Source organism: Lactuca virosa, chromosome 9 (assembly GCF_052849685.1).
Source record: "Lactuca virosa cultivar CGN04683 chromosome 9, Lactuca_virosa_CGN04683_v6, whole genome shotgun sequence".
Lineage (NCBI taxonomy): Eukaryota > Viridiplantae > Streptophyta > Magnoliopsida > Asterales > Asteraceae > Lactuca > Lactuca virosa.
The window spans coordinates 56,839,077-56,863,876 of record NC_136434.1 but is presented as its reverse complement, the minus strand read 5'-3'; the positions used below and the strand labels follow the sequence as shown (position 1 = coordinate 56,863,876).

At 37.1% G+C, this 24,800-nt stretch overlaps 1 pseudogene; it reads right to left on the bottom strand.

Moving 5' to 3' along the window:
- Positions 1-21,565: 21,565 nt before the first annotated feature.
- On the bottom strand, positions 21,566-22,462 carry LOC145139254 (protein DJ-1 homolog C pseudogene; annotated as a pseudogene).
- Between the last annotated feature and the right edge of the window lie 2,338 nt (positions 22,463-24,800).

Here is a 24,800-nt window from a genome sequence, read left to right as displayed (position 1 = left end):
CTTTAGTTTATCAAATGATTCTTCATGCTTCTCACTCCATGTATATGTAGCTCCTTTATGGGTGAAAGCTGTTAATGGAGCAGTTATCGAAGAAAAGCCTTGGATAAACCTTCGGTAACATCCAGCTAATCCCAAAAAGCTTCAAATCTTCGTGGGAATTTTTGGTCATTCCCACTTCATCACAACTTCAATCTTTGCTGGATCAACCATTATTCCTTCTTGGTTAACCACATGACCCAAGAATTTGACTTCTCTAATCCAAAAATCACATTTGGAGAACTTTTCATACAACTTCTCCTTCTTTAGAACTTCTAACACTTCTTGTAGATGCTTTCCATGCTCCTGCTGGCTCTTTGAATAAATCAGAATGTCATCTATGAACACTATCACAGATTTATCAAGGAATGGTTTGCAAACCCTGTTCATCAAATCCATAAATGTTACTGGAGCATTGGTTAGTCCAAATGACATAACCAAGAACTCATAGTGTCCGTATCTCGTTCTGAATGCGGTTTTCTCAATATCTTGCTCTCTCACCTTCAGTTGATGATATATTGACCTGAGATCGATCTTTGAGAAATAGCTCGAACCTTGTAGCCGATCGAACAAGTAATGAATCCTTGGCAATGGGTACTTGTTCTTTACCGTTGCCTTGTTCGGCTCTCTATAGTCTATGCACATCCTCATGCTTCTATCTTTCTGTTGGGTTTTGAGCACTATAACAATCCTATGGTGTACATGCAACCCTAGATGCTTTGGATCTAAGTTTTCTCTAATTATACATGGATTTTCAATTTTCGAAGCATACATCCTAACTAGCATACAATTGAGGATATACAACATAAAAACCAAGTTAGATGAATACCTCTTGATGTAGCTTGTAGTTCTTAGCCTTTGAAATCTTTAGCACCTCAAGTGTGATGCCTCTAATGTGTCACAAACACCAAATGCAAAAGGAGGCTTATGAGAAGTAGCTAGAAAGCTCAAAATCGGTTGCGAATCTTCTTAGAATGCATGGGGCCGATTTTAGGGGTTAAGGGGTTGCTTTTATAGTATGGCAAAGACTAGAGTTTCATCCATGCAAACCCTAATTCACCATGACCCTTCATATTTCTTAGGTTACATGGGTTAAACTTTTATGGACTATCATATAGGTTTAGCCCACCCTAATCAACCATGGATCATTAGCCCAACTATAAGAATTACTGATTTACTTAATCAGTCCCCGTATATGTAATCAATCTCTTTTGATCACTAAATTAATTCCAAATTAATTCTTGATCAATATTAATTAAATAATATGATTTCTCAATTAATATATTATACTTATAATATATTAATAAATCACAAATAACCTCTTCTCAAAAAGTCCATCCTATCAAATTGCTCCGGTGAAGGCTAGCGAAAAGGACCATGCTACTATCTGGTCAAGTACATATCAATTGTAGTTATGGGCTTAGACACCTAATCCAACAGTCTCCCACTTGGATAAGTCTAATAACTATAATTGCCAATACAACTTCAATATCCGATTAGCAATCGTAGCTCTCAAAAGCCGCTGTCGAACTTTGACCTAGTCAGTGACGCGTCCTTTAGATAAGGGATCGTATAATCCTCTGTTCTATAAGATATCATGTGGACAAAGACATGGAATAAAGTTATACTCATTTTCCAACAGTTTTTTTTCCCTATTTCCGATTTGTTTGACATAGAACTTAATTGAACACATCAATTTAGTCCTGAATGGGCCCGACACATAAGCCAAAACAAAATCATAGAGGGGCCCAAGATATAGCTTTTGATCCTCTTAGGATAAAAGGAACATATAAATTTCGACTTATATGCTTGTACTAACTACTCGTTAAATCATGCACAACGATACGTTTTATAACATCAAGTTACTGATGCAATTTCATACCATCAATGCACAACCAACTCGTAGTCAACAACTAATATATCTTGGTTTGAAGACTATATGATATTATCATCTCACAATCACTCGTGATAAATTCCATGAAGTGATTCATGTGAGCATGGGTTTAATCCAATACTCAAATCTTATTTCAAGAGCACTCATGAATGTTGTAGCAAACTTTTGCTATGTCTAACACCTTAGACAATCTACAAGCCAATTCATGACAGTCTAGACTCATAACCTACTTCCAAAGTATGATCGAATGTGGATAGTTTGAATAATCTTATTATTCCGGAAGTCAGAACATGAAAAAGTGAAACAGTAGTAAATAATTGACACAAGATAGTAACTTTACTTATAAATAAAACTCCTTTTATTCAATCATCAAATGTCAATTACAATTTAGCTATTACAAGTTTCTAAATATTTATCTAATCATTAAAACTAATATCGTCCTTTAGCCCAATGCTCCTTGCATGCTGCAAGTGCTTAACCCTATTTAGTCCATTCGTAAGGGGATCTGCTGGGTTATCCTCTGACGATACCCTCTTAACTATGAGGTGTCCTTCTTCTACTCGATGTCTTATGAAGTGGTACTTTCTGTCGATATGTCTGGATCTTCCATGATCTCTCGGTGCCTTGTTTAAGGCGATCGCCCCTTCATTATCACAGAAAATCTCCACAGGCTCCTTTATGGATGGTATAACTCCAAGGTCTTCGATGAAGTTTTTCAACCATATCGCCTCCTTCGATGCTTCGCTCGCTGCTATGTACTCTGATTCGCATGTTGAATCAGCTACAGTCTCCTGCTTGGAACTTTTCCATGTAACTACTCCTCCATTTAGGGTAAACACCCAACCCGAATGAGAGCACAAATTATCTCTGTCGTTCTGAAAACCGAATGAGCAGTATGTCATCTACATACAATACCAGAAAGTTAACTATACTCCCACTAGCTTTGACATATACGCAGGAATCATCTTCGCTTCTCGAAAATCCAACCTCTTTGACTTTCTCATCGAAACAAAGATTCCATCTGCGAGATGCTTGTTTCAATCCATAGATGGATTTCTCAAGCCTACACACTCTATTAGGATACTTTGCATTGACAAAACTCTCTAGCTGACACATGCAAACATCTTCAGCCAAGTTTCCATTAAGGAAAGCAGTTTCAACATCCATTTGCCATATTTCGTAATCATGAAATGCATCTATGGCTAACATAACCCTTATAGATTTAATCTTCGCTACTAGTGAGAAGGTCTCATCATAGTCAACTCCATGAGTTTGAGTAAAGCCCTTCGCAACCAGTCGCGCCTTATTTGTGTGTACTTTCCCATCCACATCGGTCTTCTTCTTGAAGATCCATTTGCACCCGACCGTCTTACGACCCGACACATTGCCAACCAAGTTCCAAACTTGATTGTCATACATGGACTGAATCTCGCTGTCCATCGCCTCTTTCCATTTTGCAGATTTGGGGCCTGCCATGGCTTCCTTGTAGTTGTTAGGTTCATCCAGATTTATCAATGTACTATCACTGATAAATGTATCACCTTCAGCTGTTATATGAAAACCATATAACACAGGTGGAACACTAACTCTACTGGAATGTCTAAAAGGTACGAATTCGTCAATCGGTTCAACAGGAGTTTCCTCCTCGGGTTGAGCGCTAGTGTTTGAGGTTTCTTCATCACTTAACTCTTGAAACTCTTCAAGGTCAATTTGCCTCCCATTGTCCTCTTGGCATATGAGTTCTCTCTCTCGGAAAACCCCTCTCCTCGCAACAAAGACAACATTGTCACCCGGTCTGTAGAAGAGATACCCAAAAGACTTCTGCGGGTAGCCGATGAAAATACATCGCTCACTATGAGGTTCGAGCTTGTCGTGAGTCTCTCGTCTTACGAAAGCCTCGCAACCCCAAACCTTGATATGTGCTGATGAGGGAACCTTCCCTGTCCACATCTCGTGAGGTGTTTTGGGAACCTTCTTAGTAGGGACTAGATTAAGGATATGGACGACAGTCTCTAAGGCATACCCCCAGAATGAGATAGGTAACAAAGCTTGACTCATCATGGAACGAATCATGTCCAACAAGGTTCTATTGCGCCTCTCAGCCACACCATTAAGCTGTGGTGTTATAGGTGACATCAATTGTGAAACAATTCCACATTCCTTAAGATAGTCGTGGAACTCGATACTAAGATACTCACCACCTCGATTGGATCGGAGCATCTTTATCTTCCTGTCCAATTGATTCTCCACTTCTTTCTTAAACTGTTTGAACTTTTCAAAGGTTTCTAACTTATGCTTGATTAAGTAGATATAGCCATATCAGCTGTAATCATCAGTAAAAGTCACATAGAAGCGGTTAGCATCCCTTGTGGTGGTTTTGAAGGGTCCACACACATCGGTGTGTATGAGATCCAACAGACCTTCACCCCTTTCACAAGTACCAGTGAAGGGTGACTTGGTCATCTTTCTAAGCAAACAAGATTTGCAAGCGTAATCTAACTTTAAGTCGAATGACTCCAGGACTCCATCCTTTTGGAGTTGAGCTATGCGCTTCTTGTTGACATGTCCCAGACGACAATGCCACAAACATGCCTTGTCCAAACCATTGGATGAATCAATATTCAACACATTATTTCCTAAGTTATCTACAACCATCACAGTTTCATATATACCATTACAAGGCAATGATTTAAAATAAAATACACCATTAAAGAAAGCATTAATAGAACCAATTTCATTATCAAATGAAAATCTAAAACCTTGTTTATACAAACCATGAAAAGAAATAATATTTCTCTCCATATCCGACGAGTAAGAACAATTATTCAACTCTAAATTTAACTCACTACTAAGAAATAAAGAATAAACTCGAATCTTGGTGACAGACGACACTTTCCTATTCCCCATGATTAAGTTTATCTTCCCGTGCTCCACATCCCTACTTCCTTTTAGTCCCTGCAAATCAGAACAAATGTGAAATCCACAACCTGTATCAAGGACCCAAGAATTAGCATGTGATGAGTTATTAGAAAGAATAGTGTAAATACCTATCAAGGTAGGCTTTATCTTCTCATCCTTCTTGTCCTGCAAGTATTTGGGGCAGCTTCATTTCCAGTGCCCTTTTTCGTGACAATAGAAGCACTCTACTTCCTTTGGATTGGTAGAGGGTTTATCAGGACCACCTTTGGTTCCACTGGAAGAGGATCCATCACGGGACTTTCCCTTGTGGCTCTTAGAAGGAGCCTTCCTCTTCTTTCCCTTCCCATATCCAATTGCCAGAGCAGGGGCAGTAGCAGTAGGAGTGGATACAACAGACTTGCCTTTCAAATTGCTTTCTGCAATTCTTAGAAGGCCTTGAAGCTTGCTCAGAGTGACTTCCTCCTTGTTCATATGATAAGTCAATCTGAACTGATCATAAAAAGCAGGCAAAGAATGTAGGATGATATCAATAGCCAACTCTTCATCGAAGTTCACATTCAACTTTAGCAAGCGGTCCACATATCTCTGCATCTTTTGCAAGTGGGCCGTGATGGACTCTCCATCCTTCATTTTGGTTGTGATCATGGAGGAAATGATCTCATACCTTTCCTGCCGAGCACTTTGATGGTACCTTTCCATCAAATCTTGGTGCATATGTAAGGTCCAGAAGTCCTCATACGACTTTTGAAGCACAATAGTTGTGGTAGCAATCATAATGCATGACACCTTTGTTGCGTCCCTTTCATGAACCATGTATTCCTCGATTTGCTTGGGAATAGCAGTTTGTTCATCAATCTCCTTCAGCTCTTTCTCGAGGACATATTATTTGTCCTCGTAGCGAAGGGCCATACGAATGTTTCGAATCCAATCGTTAAAGTTCGACCCATCGAAGATACTTCTCCCAACCAAGTTCATGAGGGAGAATGAGCTAGAAGGGTTGGAGCCTGAAGCATTGTTTGGGATAGACATCTGAAAAGGAAAAAGAACAAAGTTTAGATTAGATGAGAATCCTTAATATAACACCCAAAATGAAATATTAAGGCTAGGACCCAACACAATATTTTACAATTCGAAAGAGGGATGCCATAATCCAATTGCAAAATATTTGAAGGTAGGTAAATGACGATTTACCAATTTCCACCATGAAAAACGAAATTGATTATTAAGTTTTAAATGAATTGAAATTCCTAGATTCTTTGAGATTCATTGAACTTTTCAAGGGCATGTTTAAATCTCGATTATGCCATTCAAGTTTGTGATTGGGATACCGAGTATCACAAACAAGGTGTGAATAACCATGCAAATTGCTTGATAGTCTTGATGTCACTTATCACCTAATCAATGTGCCGGTTAACCACACACGCTTCATTGATCTATGACAAACATCAATCTACCCTTTGCCACCCTTGACAGTCCCAAATTAGTGTGCCAGTTAACCACACACGCTCTACTAACGACTTGGCAAGGTGCAAAGTACAATTTCATGGAATAACACCATTTTCACATTTTTCCTAAAGTAACTAAGATTGGGAATTTATAAAAGTTTAGTTACTTTATAATTTCATTATACTTATTAATGAAGATTAATGTCCTATCCTACCCATTCGGCTAACGACCCTCCACCACTCAAGGAAGCGGTGGGTGAGAATGGACACCCATTAAACCACCATTTTATAGGCAGTAACCTTATACCCCCCTTATAGACCGGCTTCGTGAATGAGGCCTACTAACGGTAAGACTGACTTGTCTTATATATATATATATATATATATATATATATATATATATATATATATATATATATATAAGTATTAACTTTTAATATTATAATAGTATAAGGGTTGAATTTTAAACTTTTAAAATTCTAAGGTTTGGAATTAAATGTTTCATAAGCGAGACTTTACAAATTCCAAAACTCGACGGAAAGTTTTGTAACTCTTCAAAACTTTTGGTTTCCATAACTTATGAGTTTTAATGTTCATGAATGAGACTTTTCATATTTCATAACTTGAGGACAAGTTATGAAACTCTCTTCAAGAATAATTAGATCAATTATAACTTATTCAATTATCATATAATTAGTTATTCATCAAGTTGATCTAATCTAACTCATATAGTAAGACAATTCACATCAAATAATACAAATAATCAACTTATTATCTTAAAATTTGACAATTGTATTTTAATTGGATAAGGATAGTCACTACCATATAAGAAAAAACATTTTTAATGATACAAAACAGTTTGTGGTAATGATCCTAATCCAATTCTGGCCAAAACCTCAAGAAAACTGCTATCTGATGATTCAACTCGTCGAGTCTGGCAATGGAATCGTCGTGTTCATCATCTAATTATCCAACTCGTCGAGTCCAATCATAGGACTCGTCGAGTCGGGCAGTCAGAGTCCAGAAATATGACTTTTTCAGCTTTGAAAATAACACAATAGCATCAATATAATACAAAACAATCGTAGGCTCTGATACCACTGTTGGGTTTTGAGCACTATACCACTCCTATGGTGCACATGCAACCATAGATGCTTTGGATCTAAGTTTTCTCTAATTATACATGCATTTTCAATTTTCCAAAGCATACATCTTAACTAGCATACAATTGAGGATATACAACATAAAACCAAGTTAGATGAATACCTCTTGATGTAGCTTGTAGTTCTTGGCCTTTGAAAGCTTTAGCACCTCAAGTGTGATGCCTCTAATGTGTCACAAACACCAAATGCAAAAGGAGGCTTATGAGAAGTGTCTAGAAAGCTCAAAAAGGAGGCTTATGCAAAGACTAGGGTTTCATCCATGCAAACCCTAATTCACCATGACCCTTCATATTTCTTAGGTTACATGGGTTAAACTTTTATGGACTATCATATAGGTTTAGCCGACCCTAATCAACCATGGATCATTAGCCCAACTATAAGAATTACCGATTTACTTAATTAGTCCCCGTATATTTAATCAGTCTCTTTTGATCACTAAATTAATTCCAAATTAATTCTTGATCAATACTAATTAAATAATATGATTTGTCAATGAATATATTATACTTATAATATATTAATAAATCACAAATAACCTCTTCTAAAAAATTTCATCCTATCAAATTGCTCTGGTGAAGGCAACCTAAAAGGACCGTGCTACTATCGGGTCAAGTACATACCAATTATAGTTATGGGCTTAGACACCTAATCCAACACTTTATTCTTCACGAATAACACTGGAGCTCCCCAGGGTGATGAACTAGGTCTAATGAAATCGTTGTCCAACAACACCTAAATTTGTGTCATAAGCTCATTCATCTCCGTCGGTGCTAATCGGTATGGTGCTTTCATTGTTGGAGTTGATCTTGGCAACAAGTCTATTCGAAACTCCACTTGTCTTTCAGGGGGCAATCCAGGAAGATCTCCGGGAAAGACTTCTGGATAGTCATACACCACTGGTATTCTTTGTATCTCCTTCTTCTTCTTCTTAGCATCTATCACAAATTCAAAGTATGATGTGCATCCTTTCGTCAAACATTTTCTGGCTTTCATCAAGAAATTGATTCCAGAATTCACTCTACGTTTGTCCCCGTACACCATAAATGACTCTTTTCCGGGTGGGTTCACTCTTACTATCTTCTTCTTGCACAATATCTCGACATCATTGGCGCTAAGCTAATCCATTCCTAGTACGATGTCGAAACCATTCAACTCAATGGGCAGCAGCTCTTCGTGGAATTCGTTTCTGTTCAAGTCGATGACTATCTTTTTAATGCACTCGCTAATAGGTATGAATTTGCCACTGGCAACTTCTACAACTAGAGAATTATCAAGTTTATCTACAGGCAATGCTAGTCTTTCACCAAATTTTTGTGATATAAAGGAGTAATTCGCTCTAGAATCAAACAATATATTGGCAGCCAATCCATTTACAAGAAAGGTACCTGAAGCGACATCTGTTGTATCCTTTGCGGCTTCAAGGGTCATCTGGAAAGCTTTCGCCTTCGGCTTCGGTGGAACATTGGGCCTTGCTGTCTCCTTCTTCTTCGGGTAGTCTTTCGAAATGTGACCTTCTTCGTTACATCCATAACACACCCTCTTGTTGGATGTACACCTGTTGGCATAATGCCCAGTCTTTCCACACTTGTAGCAAGTCACCTCCTCACTACATTTCCCAAAGTGTTTCTTTTTACACTCCTCGCACCATTTAGCTTCGTTTCCTCCTCCAAACTTCCTTGAACCAGACCTGATCTTCTTGTTGGACCTTGTAGATCCCTCAAACTTCCTCTTTTCGCCAACCTCAACCTTGTTGGTGACTCTTCCCTTGATCATCTCCTCAACAGACATGGTAGCCCAGATAGCTACCTCCAGAGTAGGTGCATGGCGTACTGGCACCGCGTACTCCCATGGAAGTCCTTTGCGTACTTGTCAATTTTTGTTAGCTCATCTGGGACGATGCACAAAGCAAACTCCATTTTTTCTGTGAAGGCATTGGTGTATTCATTAATGGACATGCTTCCCTTCTTCAATGTCAGGAATTGGTTCTCTAGCTCAAACAGATTTTAGGCCGAGCAATACTTGTGCTTAAAGTGCACCAAAAACTCTGCCCATGTTAGTTGTAGTGGCTCATTGGGGCTTATGGTCTTCCCCAGAATGTTCCACCAGTGAATAGCGCCACCTCTGAACTGACGCACTGCATATGTGGTTTGTAGCTTGCCCTTGCAACCATATGTTATGAAGGCCAACTCCGTCTCCGAAATCCAGTCCATAACTCCAATTGGATCTTCTATTCTAGTGAAAGTCAATGGTTTGCAAGTTGTGAAGTCCTTATACTCCATCTCCGAGATCCAGTCCACCTCTGAACTGACGCACTGCATATATGTGGTTGTGAAGCACATAAAAGCATTTTAGGCATCTTTCCTAAAATAAACTAGTGCTCGTGTCTAAAATGTAGTAGCCACTCATCTCACAATCATCACTTAGCATTCTAAGTTTAAGTATAGAAATCCTACAAATTCCTAGTTCGCTTAAACTAATGCTCTGATACCAACTATGACATCCCCAATTTCACGGCCAGAAAAGACCGATTTGTTTACGCTTTATTTGAAAATCAAAGTAACTTTTTAAAGAAAGTGTTGCAGAGTTTGTTCCCAAAAATATGATAAAGAATTTATCAAAGCATTTCCGAAGAATTTTATTTTCATTATATTAAAAACCTTGGGATGTCATTGTCAATACAGATCAAAAGCATAAATAGAAACAACATAGGCCTTACAACATGTATTTATTATAATGGCCTATAATTCATTGATCTCTCATCGGACCATCACTCCTGTGCTTTCTTGCCACTATTTGTAATGCAATAAACTGAGTGGGTTAGGCTTGGGAGCCTAGTGAGAACATAGGGTTTTCAACCCACAATAATTAAGTTTATTAATTTCATCAAATCATTCAACCCGATTACCCATTCCCGTTATCTTCACCTTATATCTCTAAAGCATCTATTATAAGGGACCTAGCCTAAGGATTTTCATCGGGATGGACAACATTGCTTAGGGGATTCCTTAGCAATACATGTCAAATAAGGCAACCATGAGGGGGATGGAGTACACCTGGTGAACACGTAGTTCAAATAAACACCTATAGGTTGCGAGCCTGTTAGTGTTACACTAGACTGTCTAGAATAGTCCTTGGTCGTCATCTATACTCCGCTAGATGACTAGATCATCATAAACATCGAGGCCTATCATCATTTTATTTCATCACATATCAACTATTTCATCTAAGTTAGGATAATAATCCTTGAAAGATCGATTAGATTCAAAACATATTGCAAGTAGAACAAGAACAATGATTCAAAGTATGTTGAATGATTATATTCCACAACCTCAGAAGAACTCGATTAAGAATTTCTACTGTAGAGGCGTGATTAGGGTTACAAGAATAATTTCCCAAGTTAAGAAAAATGATGCATGAATACACCTTAAATACTCTAACCCTAATAAATAACGGGTGGACAAGCCCAAGACCATTTACATAAATGGACTTACAAAAACATACAATGACGCAACATAATATTCCTAACAATCTCCCCCTTTGCGTCCATTGAGGCGAGAGTCCATCATGGATGAGTTTGCTTCTGCACTTCAAATACTTTAGGAATGATGCTCAGCAGAGACTTGAGAACCTAGATATACCATAAAATCATATCTGAGAAGCACTTCTTGTCTCCTGTGCTGTTGCCCTTGAATTTATTAATCATTTCCAAAATATACTCAAGGCATATAGTTGAGTACATGTGTTTATCATCAAGGAAGAAACAAGCCTTGTGGAAGTCTGCGTCATTTCATTCTCGTGCCTGAAAAACCACATACCACCCTTGCTTGTATATTTTCCCAAGCTTCAACTTTTCAAAACCTTCTGGATCTTCTTTGGGAGGAACAGATGGCTTCCTTCGCAATACAACAACTATTTCCACATCCATTCTGCCAACCTCTTGAACATATGAAACTAACATTAATTTGAGGTGATCAATAATGGGCTCGTACTTCTGTCCATCTCTCAGCAGTAGGTTGTAAAGCATGATCCAGTCATAGGGATTGAGGCTTTGTAAGTCTGCGAGAGTAAATTTGCAAACTTGACTAGCTGAACCTCTCACAACCTTAAACTTCGCATTAGGAAAGCTTTTGGTTTCTATTGGACCTGTGACCTTCGCAGCAGTAATCTTGCTAGCACTCCACGTTTCATATTGTGGCTTCATGTGCTTGAGATAGAACAAGAAGATCAATTGATTGGCACCATTATCAGTGGAAGGGACATTCGCTACTTTGACAAAGGAGCGAAACATGAAGGCTTTTGGAGTAATTGGCAGATCCAACTGCGAATCTTGTGTATTCTAAAGCTCAAATGACACAACTGGTTCTAGCAAATACTGACTGGGCATATCCACGGGTTCGTTCTGAATTCGCTTCAGAGTCCACTTTGGAAATAAAAGTTTTCGAATTTCCAAAGTAATCTGAGCTTTCGGCTTTTCAAATTTGAAGATTTTTTATAAATCTTGTGGTAGAATTATGAAGGTAGCTTTTACAGTAGCAGTTCTTCATCGAGCTCTTCTAAAGCTTTTATAGAGAAGTAGCCTTTACAGTAGCAGTTCTTCGTCGAACTCTTCTAAGGCCTTGATATATCTCCGACTTCTAGTATTTTCTCGATCAAGTGGAGTTATGAATCTTAAAATTTGGGTTGTTACATGATATTTTTTGGTGGCTTATATCATTAGCTTATATGAAGATCATTGTGACTTGGAGGGGGAGTTCTTCAAAGACAAGAAGTGATTTTGTTTCTTAATTCTGGAATGGGTTTTTATGGCGGGTTTGGCTTTATTGAAGATCTTTGGGATTACATTAGAAAATGAAGTTTAAAAACATTACTTCAGTGCTTGGTTTATATATCCTAGAACCCGTTTTTGAAGACTATTGAAGAATCAAGATTCGTGGATTGCTTTAAATATTCCTTGTCGCGAGATCATTTCTTATTTGCTAGATGCTTGTTTTGGAAGTTGAAGCCTTGTCATCCATTCCACACTTTCAGGGGGAGATTGTAGGGTTTCAAAGTACTCCATGGATTATGGCAATGGACCCCCTTGATGAAGTGTAGGTTAAAAGCCCAAGACTTGTCTTTTCCCTATAAATAGTCATGTATTATTCATAATTAGGGTTAAGAGTGAGGCAAAATGTAGCCGCCAAACATTGTGAGGTTTATTATGTAGAGTTAGATTTTTTAGTCTATTCTGAAAGTGTAATTCATTCCTCATGTTTTGAATAAATCGAGTGATCATTCGACATATCTTCTTTATTGTGTTTGTTCTTATTTTCCGCATCTTGTTCATCAAATCACAATTAGGGTTTTAATCCCAACACATATGATAATAGTGGGTTGAGGCGGTCCTGCTTTGTGATGTAGGCCAAGATATCCGGTGTGGGCCGACTATAAGCCGCATACACAGATGTTCAGGAAGATCAGTTGGGTTGCGGTGGTAGGCCAACAAAACCTGGGTATTCCAGCCCGATGGTTGATTGGACCCGTTGCATGTTCGCATTCCAGTCCGAGGACTTATTAGGCTTGGGTATTCCAACTGGGAGGTTGTGGGCCATTATGCATGCTTGTATGTTTATCGTATGGGGTATTTTGGGGGAAAATCACTAAGCTTTATGCTTACCAAGTTGTTTATTGTTTCAGGTATCATCAATGACTTTGGGAAGGAAAATGCAGGATTGTACACACTCATCAGCAACATTAAGGATTTCTCGTTCATTATAATACTCTAATTTTCAATAATTGTAATTGGGAATAAATGGTTTTCTTGAAACGGTTATATAATTAGGAAGTTTTACTTTAAATAAAATGAAAAATTTTGGTCGTGAAATGGGACATTTAAACTACATATAAGGCTAGGAATGTTACTACGCTCACACTAGCTTTGTAGAAAAACACAAGAGTCATGTTGATTTATAATTGAATCACACTATATAATTATCTTATAAGAAAGAAGATTCGTACTTTGATATGTTAGCTTAAATGTGAAAAGATTCTCATTCATGTATGTTTTCTCTTTCGAAAACTCACTTACTCCTTATATTTGTAATATATCGAGGAAGATTAATCAAGCTCATACTTGATAATCATACACGAATTCATCTCTATGTGTTTTCTTATTTTCTGATCAATTATTGAGCAGATTCAACAATAGTTGAAAACTTGGTAGTTCCTAATTATGATGCATTTAGCTTATGAATCTTTAGCTCTTAAAGTGCCATATTGCTCTCACTTAGAAAAGAGAAAATTTTAAGCACTTGTATTCTGAAATGAAAATTAGTGGGATTAGTAGAGACTTCATCTTAAACAATCATTTAGGATAGTCTACATAAATGCAATTAGTAGCTGCTAGAGTGGTTAAGCTTATTGTCTAACATAAGCTCTATAACTCCATACCTTTTAAATAAGGACAAACCATTACATCCTTAGTCTAATGAAAGTATTTACTCTACTTGTTTGGTTGGAAATTTATATATTCAATATATATTTGTTCCAGTGAGCATAATTCCAAAATTTTATAAAGTAAATAGTTCTTTTAAAACATCATATAATAGACTGAAGGGTCTATTTTTATCCTCTTCAAAAACTTGTCCCGTCGAAATTCAGCTAGTGACCATGTGACCCTATCCCACTAGAGAATACGGAGGATACCTCGAACATCAAAACATAGATCCAAGTGGCCAGGTGATCCTGTGCCATAAGAACCATACTAATGACGAGTGAGTGTTTTTGACGGAATGAGTTTTTAATCGATTCCACAACTCCTAAGATGTTCCAAGAAGACTTGGTTTACAAAAACTCATTTTCTTTATCATAACGAAAGGTTAATGATGGTCTCATTAAGTGGTATTTCAATCTTCACAATGAAATTTTTTGAGCAAATCAAAAGTTTCAACAATAACGAATAAAAGTCGTTAATGAAATTGATCAAACATCTATCACCAAATCTATTCATGGATTAAAAAGATTACATATATCACTTATGTGTAATTCTTTGTCAAACCTTTGATCTTTAACAACTAATAGATAAAGACACATGCGAAACATCTTCCCATATAAATATGATTTACATATATCAAATGAATCAAGCTCATTTGCCTTCAAAATTCCATCCTTTTGAAGTTGGTGTATGCGGTTCATATTTATATAGTCATGATGATTATGAAATAGATAAGTTTCAATCAAATATCATTTGATTATTTAGGTGTTATGATTGGAACTATTAATTTAATGAAAGCTTATGGATTTACTTCATAAATGACATTATGAAAAAATATTCTTTAACACATAATACATCGTTACAGATCACGAATGTGAACATTCATTAAACGATAAGTAAATCTAAATTTATTCATAAATTTATAATTGTTACATGTTCCTATAAAATAGGTATAAAACATTTATTATTTAAATATAGACTATAACATCACTTGTTATATTTTCAGCACAAAATACCATTTGTATGTAATCACTTGATCATTTCTTCCAATCATCAGCACATAATATCAACTATTAGTGTTACCTGAAATATAACATACTCAAGTAAATGATGGAAAATAAGTAGTTCTATAATATAGATATTTGAAGTATTGGTTAAGCCAGACTTCCTCAACTTGGTGAGATAAGAAGAGCAGTTCCTCTTTTAATGTCCGGTTTCTTCACAATAGAAACAACATTCAATCATTTAGATTCTTTCTTGATTATTGGGTTTATGTTGTATTTCCCTTAACTGAACTATAAGTGTATTTGAGTACACAATCTTTTATACTTTCATTATTTAATGCTTGAACAGACTTGAAGCACTTTCTACTGTTCCGATTAAATATTTGCTTCACTTGATGAGACATCTGACATGTTTCATAATTATCCAAGACTTTCTACAAGTCAAGGTTAATTATTCTAGTATGATGTGAGACACATGAATATCATCACAATAATACTTCGATCAAAATATCATGATCAAACTGACTGGATTATAGAGGTTTTTCAGGTATGGGATCTTTCAATATATATAATTTCTATTTACCATTAAGGTAGAACCTCAAGGTATTATACCATTTATAGAAATTATAATCATCAAATGTTATTGTCTCTTGAGACTCAACAATAGAGGTTTTGCAGGGTATAAGAGTATTAACAGAATTTAACAAAGTTCATTTAGTATTTTCAATATTTAGTCTTTAAAAATTAATAATCTTTATTGTTTCTTAAAACATTAATTTATTAAAGTCTATGATCCATGTAACGAAACAAGTAAATGGTTAGGTGACATTTATCCCATAAACTTAATCAAACTCGGTAGGTAGCGATTACCAATTTCATACGATATGTAACTCCCAGATTATAGGATCCCAAACAACTATTGTTTAACTTGGCATGTTTATCCCATCTATGCCTTGAACCTCTCATGCTTAGGTTACATTTATCACACAAGATTCCGATCAAGTCAGCTTACTTGAAACAACTTGTAGTATTGCAACTAACCAGTAACAATGTGACCCTTTAGAAACCAGAAACTACAAAACTACCGCAAACATCATAAGACAATCCTAATGAACAGGTGGCCCTATAATAAACATGCCAAGTTAAACAATAGTTGTTTGGGATCCTATAATCTAGGAGTTACATATCGTATGCAATTGGTAATCGCTACCTACCGAGTTTGATTAAGTTTATGGGATAAATGTCACCTAACCATTTACTTGTTTCGTTACTTGTTTCATTTGTGGAATAAACTCATTTTATTTTATAAACTCAATATTATGCAGCTTATGATAAAAGTCATATTTTGATAAACCAAAACTTGGGTGATGATACTTATGTTTTAAATCTCATTTGGCATGCTTAAAACATAATATCAACGTGTTGCGTTATGTTTAAAACACCAATATCATATATTAAGTTTCGACGCAAAAAATTATTACTAGTTTTATTATTTGTCGTTATAATGCTATGAACCGATTTTTGTCTTTTTAATAAAAACTCTTTATTTATTATAAAGACATTAAGTTTATATAATGTTTAAACATCTTTTAAACCATTTCAAATATTTAAAATTTGGGTATTTATAAATTTTGCAATAAAACTATTTTCAACAAAAAATCGATTTTTAATCGGTAACCGGTAAAAACGTTTTTATAAATATCGATTTATAAACATCTTATGTTATCTTTTAAATATTTTTTACTCAAACTCCAAGTGATATTATCTTATTTTAAAATGATAATTAGTTTGTAAAAACCATTTTCATACACAAAACATAACATACAATAACATAAAAATAAACATCAGATGCATGCATTATAATGTGTATAAACCAAGTCATATCTAGTAATATATTTTGTGAGCCGTCACAAGAATTATTAAGTATTTCCTAAAGGACTTAAGGGACACTTAAAAAGGTCTTAGAGCTCCCACTTTCCAAGTCAACTCTTTCTTGCAAAAGAACTTCAAATCTTCATGTTGTAAAAGTTGTTGCACTTAAACCATTAAGACTATAATTAAGCCCAAAACCAAGAGTAGAAGCTCATGGTTGGGACTATGGTCTCAAATGGTTAAGTCATCTTTAAGGTGTTCATTTCTTCATGTTGTCTAAGTAATTTATTACAACAAATCAAAAAATGAAAAAAAATACATATATATATATATATTACATCTTATGAATAAATAAATATCAACCAAACACAACACAAAGGTCCAAACGACTTGTTTATACACAAGAACATATCAAATATAATAACAAACAACTCTTTGTTTTTTCTAAGGCAACTTTTATATAACCAAAATGCATGAAAATGGTTATATATAAAAATAAACAATTTTAGCCAAGAAGTTGCCAAAGAAGAAAAATATGGATTTTATTTAACAAAAGGAAATCCATGTTGGTTTTCCAAAAACCAAAGATTATCAAACATATAAAATCATTCTAACATTTAAACGATGACTCTGATACCACTGATGGGTTTTGATACAAAATATAAGTTAGTTTTTCATAAAAATCGGCAACGGATGTCTTTTAAAAATAACAAGTTTATTTTTAGTTTATAACAAAACCAAACCATAAAGGATCCATTTATAAAGTTTAGAATGAGAAAAAAAACCAAAGGGTTTTTAGAATGACAACTTTTGAAGACTTTGAACCCACTTGGTTTTGGGGTGTTGATGAAGATAGCAAAAAATCAAAGTGCATGATTTTCTCTATATGTATCCACCATCAAGAGTAAGGCACTTGGAATGATATGTCCTTGTATTCTTGAGTGTCTTAAGCCTTTAAGTGCTTAACTAAAACAAGCAGTAAAGGAGACAACTCAAGGAAGCTTTAAACCACCAAACTAACTTTAAAAGAGAAAGAGGAGGAGGGATAAGAGAAGTTTCGTCTATATGGATCGTTCTGAGAGAAATTATGCAAGACTAAAACAACTAGCTTCAAACTCGTGCATAAGGCTTCCTTTTATACTCCCATGCAAGACATATATTTACATTAAAATAATATAAATCAACTCTAGTATTTTAAGAAACATGGGGGACAAGGTATGAAGGTTGACAAACAACCTCCATGCCCTTATAGAATTCAACCATACCCTTTGAAATAAGAAAGATTCTTCAATTTTTATAAACTCTAACTTTATAAAATATAAACTTTGTTTTTAGGAAAAAGACAAAAAAATCCAACTAGTCCAAAAGGTTTTGCATGACTTATTAATTCTTACCATATGAAATAATAACTAGTTATACTCTCTTATAATTATTAATTTTCACAAAACAATAATTATTCGCTAATTGAATACAAGAATTGATATTATTTATTAATAATCAAATTAATAATAAATATACAAAATGTGCCAAATTGATAAAGGTATGACATTATAGGATCATATATTATTAGCAATATCACTCCATAATGATTCTTGGGAATATAGATTCAACAGTAGCTAGCAACCACGAGGGTGTCAGCCCCATATAGATCTATACATACCTTTCTCTCTCACTTAAGATTTAATGATTATAGCATGGGGTTAGCTAAAGGATAATTAGTGTCTCATTTAACAAGAGGTTTAGCAATGCTCTAGGGACTCTGGATTATACGATAGAGGTGGAGATTGCCGATCGTCGTTCAGTGAGCGCTTCAAGAGTTCATCTGGGTTGTGTTATGAATATGTTCAGTGAGAGGTATTTGATTGATCTAGTTCTGATTCCTCTGTGGGGGTCGAAGGTTATAGTGGGTATGGACTGGTTGGTCCCCTATGGGGCTTTGATTTATTATGAGCACCAGTTAGTGAGAGTTCAAACCCCAAGTGGAGGAGAACTATTTATTCATGGAGAGGCTGATCAACATAGACCGACTGTCTGTTAAGCTGCGGGAGCTAGGAGGTATCTTCAGTAGGGGTTCTCCGGATTCCTAGCTTATGTGGTAGACATGCGAGTTGAGGATAAGAAGATTGTGAATGACGTAACCATCATTCGGGAGTTCCCCAATCTATTTCCAAAGATTTTGTTGGGAGTGCCTCTTGAGAGGCATGTTGAGTTTCAGATTCATCTCATTCTGGGTGCGGCGCCGATAACCAAGGCACCCTATCGCTTAGAACCATCAAAGATTCATGAGTTGTCTACAAAGCTGCTTGTTAGACAAGGGGTTCATCATACCTAGCAGTTCACCATGAGGAGCACCGATTATATTTGTAAAAAACAAGGATGGGTTGCACAGGATGTGCATTGAATACCGTGATTTGAACAAGTTGGCGGTGAATAACCTTTATCCACTTCCATGTATCGATGACTTATTTGACCAACTTCAAGGTGCATCATGGTTCTCCAAGATTGATTTGAGATCTGGTTATCATCATATGAGGGTCCGGGACGAGGATGTGCAGAAGGTGTCCTTCAGAACGCTTTCTGGTCACTATGATTTCGTGGTGATGCCATTTGGGCTCACCAACGCACCAGTAGCGTTCATGGATCTCATGAACCAGGTGTGTAGGGTGATACTTGACTGATCTATGATAATGTTTATTGATGATATCTTGGTCTATTCTAAGACCAAGGAACAATATGAGGAGCACCTATAGGAGATATTGGAGACTTTGAGAAGGGAGAGGTTTTATGCCAAGTTCTCCAAATGTGAGTTCTTATTGCGCGAGGTGCAGTTCTTGGGGCACAACGTCAACCATAAGGGTATATTGGTCGACCTAGCCAAGATTAAGGCAGTGATGTAGTGGGAAGTTCTGAAGACACCATCGGAGGTTCATAGTTTCCTTGGGCTGGCATGTTATTATCAGATATTTATTTATGATTTCTCCAATATTGTTTTTCCTTTGACCCGTTTGATGAAGAAAAATGTTACTTTTCGGTGGCGACGTGAACAGCAGGCAACATTCGAGACCTTGAGATAGAGATTGTGTTAGGCTCCGATTCTAACCCTTCCTAAGGGCATGGTTGAATTTATGGTTTATTGTGATGCATCGATTTTGGGTTTGGGTGCGGTACTTATACATAGGGGTCATGTGAGTGCTTACGCATTGTGGCAACTGAAGCCTCATGAGGCAAATTACCCTACTCATGGCTTGGAGCTGGGGACTGTGGTTTTTGCCATCAAGTTTTTGTGACATTATTTATATGGGGTTTGTTGTACCATTTAAACAGACCACAAGAGATTGAAATATCTGATGGATCAGCCGAACATGAACATGAGGCAGTACAAATGGTTAGATCTACTTTTTACGATGGTTATCGTTTCACCATTGTTAGATCTGACCAAGAAGGAACAAAAAAAATGGGATAAAGAAAGAGAATTGGAAGGAAGAAAGAATCAGGGGTTAGATTAATTTATTTGTTAGGGATAGTAGGGGGTTAATGACACAATACAACAAAGTACGGGTCCAGGTTATTGGTAGGGTTAGGCATACATTATTGGAGGAAGCTCACAAGTCGAAGTTTTCAACCAATCCTTGAGCCACAAAGATGTATAGAGATCTCAGATTGAGCTACTAGTTACCCTGAATGAAGAGGGAGATAGCATGTTATTTGGAGTGGTGCTTGACTTGCTGGAAAGTCAAGCCCGAACACCAGAGACCCCATGACAAGATACAACTATTACCCATTCTTATGTGGAAATGCGAGGAGATCAAAATGGACTTTATCACAAAGTTGTTGCGGACGATACGTGGGGTTGATTCTATATCGATCATTTTTGATAGGTTAACCATGAGTGCTCATTTCATCCCTATTGCTGAGATCATTTCCGCCGAGTAGTTGGCCGACGTTTACATCAGAGAGGTAGTTTTTCGACATGGGGTTCCAGTTTCAGTGGTTTCCGACCATGATGTTCGTTTCACCTCCAGGTTCTTGAGGAAGTTTCATGAAGAGTTGGGTACTCAGTTACTTATCAGTGCCGCATACCACCCATAAACTGACAGACAGAGTAGGCGGACTATTCAGACACTCGAGGATATGCTCAGGGTATGTGCGTTAGATTTTAGCGGGAGATAGGATACTTATCTTCCATTGGATGAGTTCTCCTACAACAATAGTTCTCACGCCAATATTGATCAACCTCCTTTCAAGATGTTCTACGGGAGGAAATTTCATACCCCGGTTTGTTGGGGGCGAGGTTGGAAATCAAGTTATAGGGAGTATTGAGGTAGTACTCAAGACCAATAAGTTGATATAGCAAATGCGCAATCGGATGCAGACAACATAGAGTTGCCAGAAGATTTATGTTGACCAGCGTCATTCGAACCTTGAGTTTCAGGTTGGAGACCTTGTGCTTCTGAAGGTGTCACCTTGGAATGGTGTTATCCGGTTTCGGAAGCGGGGCAAGTTGGGACCCAGGTGTATTGGTCCTTTCAGGATTATCGCCTTGGTGGGCAAGGTTGCATACCGATTGGGTATGACTGATGAGCTTAGGGGTCGTTTGATATTTGCTAACTGGGTTAGAACTGACTGGGTTAGAAGCTGGCTGGGTTAGAAGTTCTGATTGGGTTAACTTGTAACTGAAACTTGCTGTTTGATTTTACATCTGACTGACTGTGCAAACTGACTATATTACCCTCAAACAACATTTTTTTTAATAATTCCTTTTATGATTTACAATATAATTTGTAAATTATCATGCTATACACAACATCATCAATTTCCATTTTACATCTTTCTTTCCCATTTGACAACATTTTTCCCCATTTTACATGACCCTATTTTAGATAAAAAAAAAACAATAAAAGTAGAATTCTATAAAAATAGAAGTAAAACATAGTACATTGCTATAAAAGAAAAGTTATTAACACATGTTAATGTTGTAAAATGAAAGTTAAATTCTATAAATGTCAAGTGAAAAGTTATTCAACTAATGAAACAGAGAATTGAAAACAAGTTCCAGGGCCTCGACTTGTTGTTAATTCCTCTGAAATTTGACGGTTCGTTTTAACTGCCCGAAATGTTGGAAGTTTGTGTGTAAATGTTGGATTACAAGTTGTCTAAAAATGGGAATATAAACTCGTAATTTAAAAATATAGAGTAAATTACATTTTTGGTGTTCGAGTAAGTAACATATAAAAAAGATTAATATATAGAATACCTTCTTTCTTTTTAAAAGACCCCAAGGTAAAAGTGTGACAGCTGGAGCAACATAAGTAGCTCCATATAGCCGTTTTTCTTCAGCTTGTTTTCTGGTTATTGCTTCGAGTGTTTTACAATCTCTAAATCGAACAGAACCATGTGTTCCTCCCTAAAAGAAATACCATAAAACCATTGGTTACAAATATGGATTTCAGACAGAAATTATAAAGTGGATATGAAAACTATTAACTTATAGGAAGTGCAACAAGATCAAAGATTTGATCTGAACATTCAGAAATGGAAATGTCTACAACAAGTATGGTGCCACCTGAAAGTTTGACTTCTAGTTGAGGCTCTACTGAAGCAAGAACCACATGGGCCCCTGTTTGGCGAAGGATGTTTAACATTATAACAGCTTCCATTTATTCTATACCATATCTAATTGGAATCAAAACCTTCAAAATCCACAATCATAGCTTGTTTAAGATCATATATATGTCTGCATACTAAAACTTGTAGTCATATAGAGAATGAAGAAAGGAATCTATGTTAATCTGTAATCTAAAATTGACCCGTTTAACCCAGAAAAATGTTTTCTCCTTCTATTCTTTCTCAATTGGAAGAATCAATTTCATGTTCATAAACTCTAGAGGCTGTGATTTGGATGGATATGTCAATTTAAATTCGACAAAGAATCGATTTCAATTTCACAGAGGAGAAAAATGATTTCAATTTCAATTTAATAGAGGAGAAAAATTAATACACACTGGGAGAAAAGAGCTTACCGGTTTGGAGATCGAGGTGGGAATAAGGGGCTAGAGAAGGGCGACACCAGAGGAAGGCAACATCGAAGGAGAAAGGGCACACTGGAGGAGGAAGCCGTTAGGTGAGGGTCTCGTCAAATGGTGTTGACGTTTGGCAATTCAAGCAGGAAGAAGAAGCAGGCGTGGCGGAGATGGAGAACATACAGGTACACTACGAGTCAACTATCTTTTTCTAGCAGACCGAATCAACATAAAATTAGACCGAGTCCTTCATTTGGACTGAGTCCAAGGGTGGAGAAAGGGAAAACAAACAAGCTATTTTGGACTGAGGACCAGGTTCTAGCTTTGGATCCAGTTAGAAAGGAAATCAAACGACCCCTTAGTCAGATCCGCAACACTTTTCATGTCTCTCAACTGTGCAAGTGTTTGGCTGATCATTTTGTATTGGTGTCCTTAGAGGCATTCAGGTTGATGAGTGTCTGAATTATGTAGAGAGACCAATTGCGATCCTCGACATAAAGACGAAGACCTAGCACAACAAGGTGGTGGGCTTGGTAAAAGTGCAAAGGTAGCACCTAAAGGGTTCAGAGTGGACATGGGAGCATTACCTAGAGTTATTGGTACCAGCGAACTTAATGGAAAATTTCTGATTCAAGTGGGGGAGAGTTGTAATACACATATCCTCGGGTGTAATTCTTTAAGGTCTAATTTGTCATTTTATTAAACTTTTATGTCCTACGCTGAGTGTAGGATAGTCCCCTAAGCTGAGCGTAGGAGGAAGAACTTATTCAGGGGTTTAATGACCTACGCTAAATGTAAGTTGAACTACACTAAGCATAGGTGCGCTGCACCAAAACCCTAATTATTGGGGTTGAGAACCCTATTTAATTGCTCTAACTCCTTGAGGGCCTCTCCATGCTCAGACTCCACACTTAGTTAGTCATCTCGAAACCCTAACCACCTTATGAGAGTTTGAGGCCTTAGAGTGTTCTTGTGTAACATCCTGTTTAAAATAGGATAATTAATAATAAACCCGGAACCCCGAGAAGTAATTTTATTATTATTTTATATTATTATTGTCAAAAATCAAACATTAATTAGTGGGGCGTTGGTTTCGGAGTGCCAAATGATATACTTTTGATTTTCGAGGGTTAAAGAGTAAATATCGAACTTATTCTGAGAAGGATTCTTGAAGCCAGGGTATAAATGGTAATTTATGGATCTAAATTGAGAATAGTTTGTAGAGGAAGGGTTGTTTTGGAACTGTTGGACTCATATTGAAAAGAATTATGGGGGCAAGGGTTTAAAGGGTAAATTAAGGATCGAAATTGAAAGAATAGAGGGAGGGAGGGACCAGAAGCGTTATTATGGATAGAAGTTTGATGGAGGCGGGATATAAACTCGTTACCACTCGGTAACCCTAACCCTAAGCCTCTAAACACCAGCCGCCATCTCCATCCTCCTTCTCCAGCCGCCGCCATCTGAAGCATCATCGGACGTCAGGGTCGCCGGAAGAAACCACCAAGACCGTTGTTGTATCGGGGAGTACTGATCAAAGGTGTTGGTCGAGCCTCGTCGCTGCCAATGCCGCCATGCGGCTGCTTCACCGCTGCTGCCGTGTGTTTTCCTTCCTCCGCATCTTCTTCTTCCCTTCTCTCTTCTCCGCTCGACTGCCTCACGCCACCGCAGGGGGTGGTTGGGATGGGATGCTTTTTCCATTAAGAACTCACTGTGGGATGCGGGTATCGATGTTAGTTGGCCAGAAAAAGACCCAAGAAAACCACCATGGCTACCGGCCATGGTGGCTGTCGCAGATGACACTGTCGATGCTGCCGTGTTGCATCAAGCGAACAGCGGGGTTGTGAAATGCAATGACCAATCGTCGGATGCCACCATTTTGGGTAGTTGTGTTCGCATCTAGCAAGCCGGGTGTGGATTGCCGCTGTTTGCTGCCTTGTTTCCGTCGTCACCAGCCACCATGGAAGGTGGCTGTGTG